Source organism: Lutra lutra, chromosome 7 (assembly GCF_902655055.1).
Source record: "Lutra lutra chromosome 7, mLutLut1.2, whole genome shotgun sequence".
Taxonomy (NCBI): Eukaryota; Metazoa; Chordata; class Mammalia; order Carnivora; family Mustelidae; genus Lutra; species Lutra lutra.
The window spans coordinates 56,654,435-56,667,140 of record NC_062284.1 but is presented as its reverse complement, the minus strand read 5'-3'; the positions used below and the strand labels follow the sequence as shown (position 1 = coordinate 56,667,140).

The 12,706-nt window shown below is 38.9% G+C and overlaps 1 protein-coding gene across 5 annotated transcripts in view; it reads right to left on the bottom strand.

The window, feature by feature from the left end:
* Window positions 1–12,706, bottom strand: part of CDIN1 (CDAN1 interacting nuclease 1) — a 219,400-nt gene that overhangs the window by 127,801 nt on the left and 78,893 nt on the right. The window lies entirely within an intron of this gene.

Here is a 12,706-nt window from a genome sequence, read left to right as displayed (position 1 = left end):
TCTCTGAATTCTAAACCTTTCTAAAATAATTCTCATCAACTGCCATAAAAAGCTGCATCCATTTCACAGATAAGGAGAGTAGGTAAAGTTGATTAACCAGTGAGGGAATCTTAAGCAAGAAAAAAAAAAATTATTTATATATGAATTTTTGTCCTCAAATATGCTTCCTTGTAGCCCATTGTAAATTAAATAGATCTTACCCCAGGAAAACCTATAGAAGCAGAGGTTAGGGGAGGCATCTAATGAAGAATGCTGTATCAGATCACACACTTAGCTGGCCTTGCTGTTTTCTGTAGGCACGTGGAAGCCAAAGTAACCAGAACTCCTCTTCCTTTGCACAGGAGGAAGACAAGTCTCTCAATTAAAGCTAAGTCTAGTGCTGCCTAGGATTCAATTCTTCCAAGTCCTCCAAGAGAATCATTCTCAAACATTCAGCAAAATGGCTTAGGGTTTATCCACACAAACACAAACTAAAGTACCTATTGGATAATTACCTAGTTAACGGAATGAACACAGACCATGGATCAGCTTCATTCATGTTGAGGTGATTTTTTTTTTTTAATATTATTATGTTCTTTATCAAGTTCGGTACCATAAGATCACTGACAGATATGATAAATGTTAGCAAATACCGTGTAAAGAAATAGGGAAATTACATCTTTTTCACTTAAGCACAGTACTGAATCCACAAAGAAAAAATGCAGTATACTTACTTTAATTATTTCCTATTCTTTAACTATTTCCTATTCTGCATGAGTATAGCCACACTTATGTACTAAGCTGTTTGTAGCCATGTGTTTGTTCTGCTAATGTGGAAGCCATATCTGGGATCCCAAAAAGAACATCCTTGCGAGAGAAATACTTTCCAGGCCTAGGTCTACAACCAGCTTTGCAACCAGGGCAAATTTATGGAAGATGGCACCTCTCAGATTCACTACCTTCTTCTGTAGAAAATGACCATATTATCTGAGCAGACTACCTATAACGGTTCTTGTGTGAGTCTCTACAGAAAACAACTACAACGGCTATTTTGTTATTGATTTTGTTAAAGTTTAAGTAATAGTAAGAATCAAACTATAAGATAACTCACTGCAAATCACAGATCAAAGGCTCTCTTTTTTTTTTTTGTTTTTTAAAGATTTTGAGTACTCTCTAAACCCAGTGTGGGGCTCAAATTCATGACCCTGAGATCAAGAGTTGCACACTCTGCTGACTGAGCCAGCCAGGCACTCCCGAAGGCTCTTTGTTTATTTTTTATTTTATTTTTTTATGATTTTATTTTATTTGAAAGAGAAAGAGAGCACAGAGGGAGAAGACTACCCATTGAGCAGAGAGCCCGATGCGATTGGGCTTGATCCCAGGACCCTGAGATCATGACCTGAGCTGAAGGCAGACGCTCAACCTACTGAGAATTACCCACGTGCCCCCCACGCAAAGGTTCTTTTTATTTTATTTTATTTTATTTTTAAAGATTTTATTTATTTATTTGACAGAGAAATCACAAGTAGGCAGAGAGGCAGGCAGAGAGAGAGGAGGAAGCAGGCTCCCTGCTGAGCAGAAAGCCCGATGTGGGGCTTGAACCCAGGACCTGGGATCATGAGCTGAGCCGAGGGCAGCGGCTTAACCCACTGAGCCACCCAGGAGCCCCGCAAAGGCTCTTTTTAAAATAGAGGAAGGACAAGACTCTAGAACGTAAGAAGATGGGATCACTTATTTTGTGAGGAAAGAAAAAGAAATATTACAGAAAAAAGAAACGAATGACATCTTAATTTTCCTCACAATATAAATTTTTGAATACTGTGTTTCAGAATTAAGAATCATAGCCAACATACTTTTTAAAAAAATAATCTGAATATATTGAATAGAACACTATTCAAATCAGAGAAGCTTGTGAGAACAAGTCAATCACTTAAAATGGAAGAGTAAAAACTATATATTGAATCCAAATTCATTTTAAACTCAACAAAATATTTTTTCCTTTCTTGCAACCTGCCATTTTCTAGAGCAAGAAAATGATAATAAATAGGGATTTGTGGCCTTGGCTACAGACCCAGGATGTGCATGCCTTCTGTTTGTGGGTTTTAGGACTTCGGCTTCACAGAAGTATGTCTGTGTCTCAGGTCAAGCCAGAGTGCAAACTTAATTTTACACATATATTCTGAAGCTAAAAGCTGCCAAAGGGATGAACAGTATCAACCAGGTAAGGAAAGGCAGCTGGACAATCTTGGGATGGCTAGGAATAAGAAGGGCTCAAGAAAGCTGGTATCCTTCCTAAGTAAGATGTCTCTTCGCCAGCTACTACCTATGGCCAACTTGCATCCATCTTTTTTGACCATATGCGGACAGGAGACTTATTCTCCCTAACCTTTGCTAGATGCATTCCATCCTTTTGATTTCAAGGTTTTCGTAACTATTGCACTGCTTCAACTGTTGGAATGTCAACTTTCTACCAAGCAGGAACGCACCAGTCACTTGGAGCTGCGTGCACAAGGATGGGGAGAACTGGTCCCTGTTAAAGCATGTTATGGAGGAGAGGCAATAGGCAATGCCTGGACCAAAGCATAATGCCTATGATTACGATCTGCTTTCTGTGAAATATTTCAAGAGCCTAAAGTAATAAAATCCATGCCCCTGCCACTCTAACTTAATGTCTGTATCTTCAATTAAATTTACTTTAGGTAGTCTAATATTAATTTGTGTAAACTTTTAAAATCAGTCTTGCTAAAGGTTGGTTCATTTTACTAGTATTTTTAAGGAATTAAATTTTGGTTTTGTTTTTCTCTACTGCTTCGTTCCTTCCAATTTCATTTAATTTATCCTTTTGTCAGCATTCTGGTTTTCCACTTCAAGTTTGTTGTATTATTCTTTTATAAACTTACTATCTTTATTACTTAAATTTTCAATCGTTTATTTCAACATATATTTTTTAAGGCTATAATTTTTCCTCTAAATTCTGCTTTAGCTATATGCCACAAGTGTTCTCATTTACTTATAAATATTTTATAGTTTCCATTATGATTTAATCTTTGATCCATAAATTATTTAAAAATTTATTTCAAATTTTTAATTTGATCATATTGGTCAAAGTGTGTGATGCTTATATTAATTTGAGGGTATCTATTTGACTTTCATTGGTGTTTTCATATGCAATCAACTTTTATAAATACTTTACATGTCTTAAAAATACTAAATCTCCTATTTTTGAGGTATGGGATTCAGGTACGTCTATTAGGTCAAGACTTTTAATTGGATTATTAAAATATTCTATATTCTTTTTTTTTAAGATTTATTTATTTGACAGAGAGAAAGAAAGCAAGAGAGAGAGGGAGGGAAGGGGTAGAGGAAAAGGGAGAATCTCAAGCAGACGCCCCACTGAGCACGGAGTCCGACATAGGGCTTGATCTCATGACCCTGAGATCGTGACTGAGCCAAAATCAAGAGTTGGATGCCCAATTGACAGAGCCACCCAGGTGCCCCAAATCTTCTGTATTATCAATTTTTAATTAATTTTAAATGAACCCATATCCAATCTAATCATATCTCCTTTGTAACTCTAAGCACAGTTGACCCTTTATAACATGGGGGGTTACGGGCACCAATCCCCTCGGTGGTCAACAATACCACATATAAATTTTGACTTCCTAAAATTTAGCTACTAACAGCCTTCTGTTGACAGGAAGCCTTATTGAAAACATAAACAGTCAATTAACACATATTTTATATGTTATTATATACTATATTCTTACAATAAAGCTAAAGAAAAGAAAATGTTATTAAGAAAATCATAAGGAAGAGAAAATACTCTCCTGTGTTTATAAAAATAGTACTGCGCTGTATGTGTATGCATAAGAAAAATCCACATATAAGTGGACCCATGCAGTTTAGACCCATGTTGTTCAAGGGCAAGCTACCTAAGAAATTTAGAATGCACTCCCTCTAATCAGGAAACCCCCTCTTTCCCATCAGCCTCCATGTTATTCTGTCTATTATTTTTGTTCAACCACCCTGTTTGTAAACATGATTTCTTAGTTTCTATGATGGTTAATTTTATGTCAACTTGGCTGGGCCACAAGGTACCCAGACTTTTGACCAAACATTGTTCTGGATACGTCTGTGAGGGTGTTTCTGGATAAGATTCACATTTGAATTGGAGTAAGATAGACTGCCCTCACAAATATGGATGGGTCTCATTTAATCAGATGAAGATCTGACTAGAACATAAAACACTGAGTAGAAGACTAGTTTCCCTGCTTGACTACCTTCAATCTGGAATATCCTCTGGACTCAAACTAAAATATTGGCTCCTCCTGGATCTCAAGCCTGTAGACCTTTTGACTGGACCTATATCACTGGCTCTTCTGAGACTCTAGCTTGCCCACTGTAGCGCTTGGGACTTTCAATCTCTATAATCATGTGAGCGTATTCCTTATAATAAATCTCTTCCTCCCCATACACACACACGTGCGCGTGCGCGCGCGCACACACACACACACACACACACACAACTGGCTTTGCACTCTAATATAGTTTCTATTCTTTAAAATGTTCAATACTTAGATTTATGAACATGTTTGCCAATTTCCTCCTTCAGTACTGCTTTCTGAATTCTGTTCTCTAGTTTTAGATTCATTATCCTTGTTATTAAAGCACCTGTGTATTAGTTCTTTCAGATGGGACCACTGAGTAGTAAAATGTCTTAGTCTTATCTTGCCTGAAAATAACTTAGTTCTCACTTTTGAATGATAATATAGCTGGGTATAGAATTATAAGCAAAGAGTCCTTTTATTTCAACCACTTGAAGATAAGATTCCACTGTCTCTTGATATCTATTATTGCTAAGAACTCTATTGTCAATCTAATAACAATCCCTATAGAAATAATTTGTCATTTATCTTTGGTTCCTTTTAGAGTTTTCTTCAATATTCAATAGTTTCATCACTAGGTGCCTGGGTATGGCTCTTTTAATTTAGCCTGCCTGGAATTAGCTGTTTTATGAACCTAAGGATACATGCCTTTAACCAGTTTGAAAAGTTTTGACCCACTATAGCGTTGGCCTCCATTCTCTTCTTCAGGCACTCTTATATTAGACATCTATTAGAAGGCCTTATTACTATCCCCTATGTTACATACTGGTATAAAGTGTTTATATTTCCTCTCTATTCATCTCTTGTGTTATATACTAAAGGTGCTTTCCTTAGAGCCATCCTAAAATTTACTAACTTTTGTTTTAATCTAATTCTTCTGACACTTCACTCATCTAATGAATTTTTTTTTCAAGATTTATTTACTTATTTCAGAGAGAGAGTGAGAGAGCATGCACACAAGCAGAAGGGGCAGAGGAAGAGCAAGAGAGAGGATCTCAAGCAGAGTCCATGCTGGGCACGGAACCTGAAGGCCTGCACCACCCAGGCATCCCTCATCTAACGAGTTTTTAACTTTAATCATAATTATATCATTTCTAAATTTTATTGTCTTTCTCAAATCTGTCTGCTCTTTTTTATACTATATTCTATTATTTCACTTATCCTCGTTTATTAGATCAGTATGTATAATTTTTATGTTTTAAAACATCATCATTTAACTTCTATTATATTCATTTTCTCATTTCCAGTTCATGTGATGCAATTTCTCTATCTATGTGCCTACCTGCCTATGTACTCATCTTCCCTCTGATGGTGGTTTTCTCACTTGGTTGGTAAATTTTTACTGTGGACTTAATTTCAGCAAAAATTGTTTGACCTGCACTGTGGAAATAACCATGACAGATAAGTTTCATGTTCTCTTTTGCAGAGACCAGTTTTATTGTTAATTTCTTAACGTGGGTTTCCAGCAGTATAAACAAGAGTGCAAATTTGGACTCAGATCCACAAATGGTGCTGGTCTATTTCTAGTTTCAGTCTCCAAATACCCCACAACTCAAGACCATATACAGGAAGCAAGCTTCCTTGCTATTTTCTCCGGGCAAGTGGAGTTTTCCCAGTCCTCTTCTCATGGTTTGGGCTATATGTGGAGGCTCACCTCCATCACCTGGTTGCCTGTCCTTCCCTTCAGGAAGTTAAAAATCCTGGCCCCAACTCCTCATGTCCATATCTAAAGCTAAAAATCCTTGTGGATCTACAAAGTGAGAGCCCCTGTTTACCAATCTAACCATACATTCTCTCTTCATTCCTTGCCCCCAGAGACTGAATTCCTTTTATTTAACATTGGTTTTGTATTTTAAAAGATTTTTATTTGTTTCTTTTTTCTATCATTTCTGTATTTTTGTTGTGGAAACAAAGACCATCAATAAAAGCTCATTCTGCTATGTTGCTGAAAATTTTGGAAACCTTTTAGTTAGAAATTCAAGAGAAAGCTTGTTTCCTTGGTTAATTTTTGTGGAATTCAAGTTATTTAAATATATCAAGAGAAGGTCCTTCTAAGAAACTGGAGCCACAAACAATAGAGAGAAGGGCATGTGACCAAAAGGGGGTGGGTTGTAAAGGGGCCAAAGTCCTCTCTGCTGCATAGGGTCTGCCTGGGCCAGCAAATGGGAGAAGCTTCACTGGTGGCTAGGAAATGAATTGTTACCCTGAATCCTCCAAAGACTGCTGCTGTGTCACAGGCTGAGACACTGTGCTTATCAAGCTTAGCAAGTTTCTGTGGGTTTCAGAATCAGTTCTATTAAACTCTCAAATATAAACTCATTGTTTTTTTTTGGAGGGGGGAGGCTTACACAATAACTTCTTAACATGCTCATGATTTGGCAGTTTAGGCTAGGTTAAGGGAGATAGCCTGTCTTTGCGTGACATTACCTGGAGTGGATTACCTGAGTGCTGGAGGGCTCACTTTCATCATGACTCACTTACATTTCTGGCAAATCTGCGCTTGCTTCCACCACAGTGGGAACAGTGGGTAAAGGACCCTGATTCCTTTCCAGGAGGGCCTCTCCAAGGTCTGCGTGAACTTCCCCTTGAAGGGGGTTCCAAGAACAAACACCCCAAAGAACCAGGAAGCACTTTACAGTTCCTTATGACCTGTACGTCACTCAAGACCATGTTTATTTACATATTCCTCAAAAGAGGATAAATGTGCCTTCTAAAGGAAAGGTGAACTTGGAAAGCTATGCCGTCCAATACTTTCAAAGGGAGAGGCAGCATGGAGCAGGGGTTATGAGCTGAGCCTAGAATCAGGCAGACTTGGTTTGAGGCCTGGCTCTTCCACCCACTAGCCCTGTCATCTCAACAAGCTAATTCATGTCTGTGACACTCAGTCCCCTCCTCTGTCAAAGAGCAGAACACTGGTACTTACTTGGCAAGGCTGTTGTGAAGATGAAATAAAATAACCCAGGAAGAGCATTTAACATGCTGTTTCTTTCAGATTTGGGCAGCTGAAGTTGTTACCTTGTTGCTTTGGCTGTCCTTAGAGCACAGTGTGCATTATCCATACATGTATCACTTATTACCTCCTCTTGTCAAGAGGGTAGAAGAACAAAGACTTTGTGAGAAGTATGTAATTGCCACAGACTTGGGGAGACAGCCAGAAGGGAATCTGACAATGCCAGATTCTCCCTTCCTACCTGCCACCCCTGCCACGCCCTCGTGGCAGTCAGCATACAATGCCTCATGCCATCTGTTCCCTGGGAAGAACCTGGGAGAAGTCCTTTACACATTCGTGTGTATTAGCATACTGTGCTGTATCACTCCGGTGGTGGGGAATGGGGAGGTTGGGGGGGGGGTGGGGGGATGGGGGTGGGAGGGGGGGGTTTGGGGATTGTATTTTAAATCTTGTCTATAACCATATAAAGGGGGATTTCCCTTATCTCAAGCACTAGCAATCAAGCAAGTAGAGAATTGCCCCCAAATCACTTTCACACCCATTTCTATGACTCTTCCTTTCTTTGGTGTAAGCTCAAATAAGTAGCCAGCTATTGCTGAAAGAAATTGGGACAAATAAGCAGCTGGATCCTCTAGGCTGTTTAAGGTCCCTGGAAATCCTGCCTTGCTGCAGAGAGTGCCTTTTGACAAGGTTATACCCAAGCTGAAACAAAGACTAGACCATATCTAGTAGGGACCCCTCATCCAAGGTCACAAATGGGCTTAAACACGACAGGAGATCCAGCGTGGGGCTGCCTGTGTACGGGATGGAGCAGTCAGAAGAGAAAAAGGAATGAAGTGAGAGATGGACAGTATTGGGAAAAAGATGAGATGGACCATTCTGAGGGAAATACATACTCAGACAGATGGTTGTGTTAGAACCTAGTTCTCCCTCCAAGAACAAAAAACAGTCTGTGCAGGTGAACAGCTGGTGGGGGAAGGCAGCTGCTTCCAAAGAACACCAAGAGTCTTCTTGCCTTTTCATGTGGCTCCTGCAGAGCCTGAGCTCCAGCTAAGCCCAAAGTACCCGCTAGAATTTAATCTTCCCTTCAAACGCTGGTTTAAGGCCTTTGGACATCAAGGTCAGAAAGGCCCCAAGTTACATCTCCACGGGAGCTGACCTTCCAATGTCTTTTCCGGACATTTTCAATATCTCCAGTGGCCTACAGGAGCTTACTTACTTTTGCAGTTCGAACTATTTCTCAAAGATTCCAGGCAGCCCACTAGCTATCCCACTGCACAGGAGTGATCTCTAAAGCAGTATGAAACCATCTGACAATCTAAATAAGCAGTATCTTTTAACATGAGGGAATCTTACAGGGGCAAATTAAATTCTCCTCTCTAACTGGCACATAATCGTGTAAGAAATAACTTCAACTGCAGTAAACACAGAAAAAAAGTATTATCTAAGGACAAGAGGAAGAGGTCTCCCAAGCATGGGTATTCACACTGATCAGACCGTGTCAAGGCAATCTGTAGATGTAGAGCCACTATACACCATCAACTCTTATTCCACAAACAAACACTCAACAGATATTTATTAAACACCTGGTTAATGCCAGGAATATACTTAACCCCATCCTCCTACCCAGCCACCCCCAATTCCATCCTCCAAGCCTAGAAGGTTCTTTCTTTACTCTCCTTCAGCCAAAACTTCAAAGCCCAGTTCGAGTCTCATCTCCTCCAGCAGAATTTCTCCTATGTTTCCAATCTAGTTGCTCTCCCCTTCTTCCTACTGGGGGGAGAACTCATATTGTCTACCAGTCATTTGGCACTTGATTAAATATTACTTTGTCATCTGCTGACATAAAATTGATCCAGATGCCAAGATGTGAAACCATCACCTACTTAAAAAAAAAAAAAATCTGAAGGAAAAAGGAACATTCGGCACAATATTAAAAAAAATTATGTCTTATTTCCTCAATGTTATCTTTAAATATATGGGGGCTTTTCCATGGAGGGTTAGGCTCACCCTGTGGTTACCCCCAAGAAGATAAGAGATAATTCTTACAAGTTTATTACCAGTTCCAAAGCTAGAAGGTTTCAGATTTCAAGCTTCGGTTTCAGTGGTCCTACGCTTATTTGGTCTATATAAACTTTGCTTAACCATTTCTTTCATCACAGCCCACTGAAGGAGATTTTTTAGACATTTTTTCCTAATGTCCCCCCATGAAATTTTAATGCCACAGGTCTACTATATGTCTGCTAATGCAACATCACCCCCTCTGAGAACTGTTCCTATGGAGGACTAAGGAACTGTTTGTGTCAGGATATTTGGCAAGCTGCTTACCAGTAGACATATTTCTCTCTTATCACCTCAAGGTCACTCTGCACAAAATAGTTACTTAACAAATAGATGAATGAATTACTAATAAACTACTCAAAATCCAAGTCCTGCCTGTATTCCCTACTGTTATCTCAATATTTAGGTAGTCAAATAGATATGACTTAATTTGAACTTTTCTCATCATAGATGACTACGTCTTTAAAAATATATATACATATATTGTTTTCAGAAAATGAAGACTAAGAGGATGTAGGACATAATGAGTCTTTAAATGTTGACAACATCTAATGCCACATCTCCCAAAGAGGACAGTACTTAATGTTGGCATAGGCACATGAAGTGACTTTCTGAGCACACAAAACATTTTTTTTTTCTTTAGCAGTTATGTATTACTTTTTATAAGTACTTTCTATTTATGGAAAGAAATTCTAGTTTATCGTGTAAGGTGAAGATAATTTCCTTTCTAAAACAGAATTAACTAAATGACACTTTAAAATTTCTCAAGCAAATATAGTATATTTATTATTAGTATATGGGGGACAATGGAGATAGGGAAAAACTATCATGTACCCAAGGTTCTAAAGTTTCAGAAACACTAGTTTAACATTTGTACAAAGTCAGCAGAGCATTCAGGAAGGTGGGGTGGTAGCATTTAGTCTACCCTACAGCAAGTTTCCACTTCTAAAAAGGAATAACAGCTAGCATTTACTGAGTATTTACTATGTGCTAGGAACCATCCTAAACTCTTCACATGTATTAACTCATTGTATTCCCAGAATATACCTGCAAGGTGGCTATCCTGATCTTGGGAACAAAGAAATTAAGGCAGGAGGAATTTAAGGATTTTATTTATTTGAGAGAGAGAGAGTGTGTGAGCGAGAGAGAGAGCACAATTGGAGGGGGGAGAAGCAGACTCCCTGCTGAGCAGGGAGCCTGATGTGGGGCTCTATCTCAGGACCATAGGATCCTGACCTGAGCCAGAGGCAGATGCTTAGCTGAATGAGCCACCCAGGTGCACCCAAGGCATGAGGAATTTGAGTAACTTCCCCAAAGTCCCACTCCTGATTACTGGTAGAACCTCGATACAAACTTGGCCAGTTTAGGATCAAAATTATCAGCCTAATCTTTCTCTAGCATCATTCCTATGGTCTTCAAAAGTGAACCGAACTGTTCTAGATTAATGCATCGTACTTCTAAGAATAACTCAAGTTTTCCCTTGGTATCCCCTCCTCCGTCCTAGATCTCCCTCGGATTCAAATATTAGCAATTAAAATTCCAAGGTACTTGGCATTCCTCATAGAACAAATATATGTCCTCAAAATGAAGCTGAGCTCTTTAGTCCTAGCTTACAGGAGTCCAGCATGTCAGTTGTGCCACAGGTAAAAAGAAGACTTAGCTCAAGGTCAGGGGAGAAAGCTGATGTAGCATAGACCTACCAAAATTTCCTGAGGTAGCCCCGAACCTGGCAAGATCACAAGTATCTTACAGACTATAAAAAGAAAGAAAAATGGGTGCTCATATTGGTGATATCACAGTGGCAGCTGGTATGACCAAGTTTGTATTATTCAATGAGACAGGGGTTAAATCTCTGATTTGCAAGATGATGACTTCAAGAAGCCTCTCTCACAATTCCCTCTGGTAGCCTGCTCATTTAGATCTCCTGTGTTTCCTTCAACTGGCAAAGACCCATACCACATCATGGTGTCTGCCTCAGTGCATAATTAGAAAGCAGTTAATTCTAAGTCATTAGAAGTGCTGCCCGGGATTGGAAGGATGCATGGAAAGGGAGAGAGTATGCAGGGCATGAACGTGTGTCCTTTTTTGGCAGGTCCCTAGCCTAATGAGAACTGTAAAATAAACTTTAGATTTTTTAAAAATTTTAGGAGGGGGCAGATGGGGAAGCAGAGATGCAATTTTAAGGTAACTTAAAAAATATGAAAATTCACACACTTTCAGCCCAGCAAAAGAAACATTTCCTGGGAACTAAGCCCATGTGACTAATTACAGCCAGGGACAGCACTTCTATTCAGAAATAACTTTCGTCTAATGCTCCTGAGAAAAATCTCAACAACTTTCAAGGAAAACACGGCTATTCAATTTCTGCCCATTATCCAACACAGAGATCTATCTTTCAAATGCTTTATGAATTAGAGGAAAAAAAACAGGTCAAGATTCTCTGTGCCAGACAACCTAATCAATGAAGGCAAAACATAAGTCAGTCTCATTTTAAGAACAAATACCATAAAAATATCCTACCAGGGTAGAATAGTTTTACAGAGGTCTTGAAATTCTCTGAGTTTTCAAGAAAGCCTATATTTTGGTCCCTCAAGCAAATGAGCTATTCATTTAAATGAACAAGTTAGTAGCCTGATCTAAAAATAGCTGTACAATTAACAGTGTACTATATAATTAAAATCCGTATATCATTAAATTATGCGGACGTTAACTTCACTATGAATTCTTTATGTAATGAGACAGTTAAAAGATACATTTCTTCAGTTGTAATTAATCTTTCAGCAAGTCCGCTGAGCACAATGGCAGCACAATACTGTGCCAAAGTGAGAGATAGGGTTTACAAAGAGTCATGCTGCAAGCTCTTGGGGCTTCTGGAAACAAAGTGTGTTAAGGGAGAAGTGCAATTAGTCTCCAAAGGAAAGTTACCAGCAACACTCGTTCTGTATGCGTCACCTCTGGACGCCCCAAATGACAAACCAGTGCTGGAAAGTACTCGAAAGAAAGCAGATAATATACATTTTGTACCCTTGGCAATTTTCTACAGTGGCCGTGGTCAACAGAACAAGTTGAAGAAAGGGATGAGGAACTTAATACATTTTTAAGAACTGAAGAAATTACTTCTATAGTGTAGCAATTAAGTGTAGATTAAAAGGACCATTTAATTACATTTTTTGCTGACTTTAGCAGAAAAAAATTTTTTAATAGTCACCAATAAAAATGAACACGAACCAAAAACATCTACAAATTAAGCACCATTATGCTGGGGATGATAAAGAACATTCACGTTTAGATTATCATGTACAGCCGCAGTATCCTAAGCTTGGGGTATTTT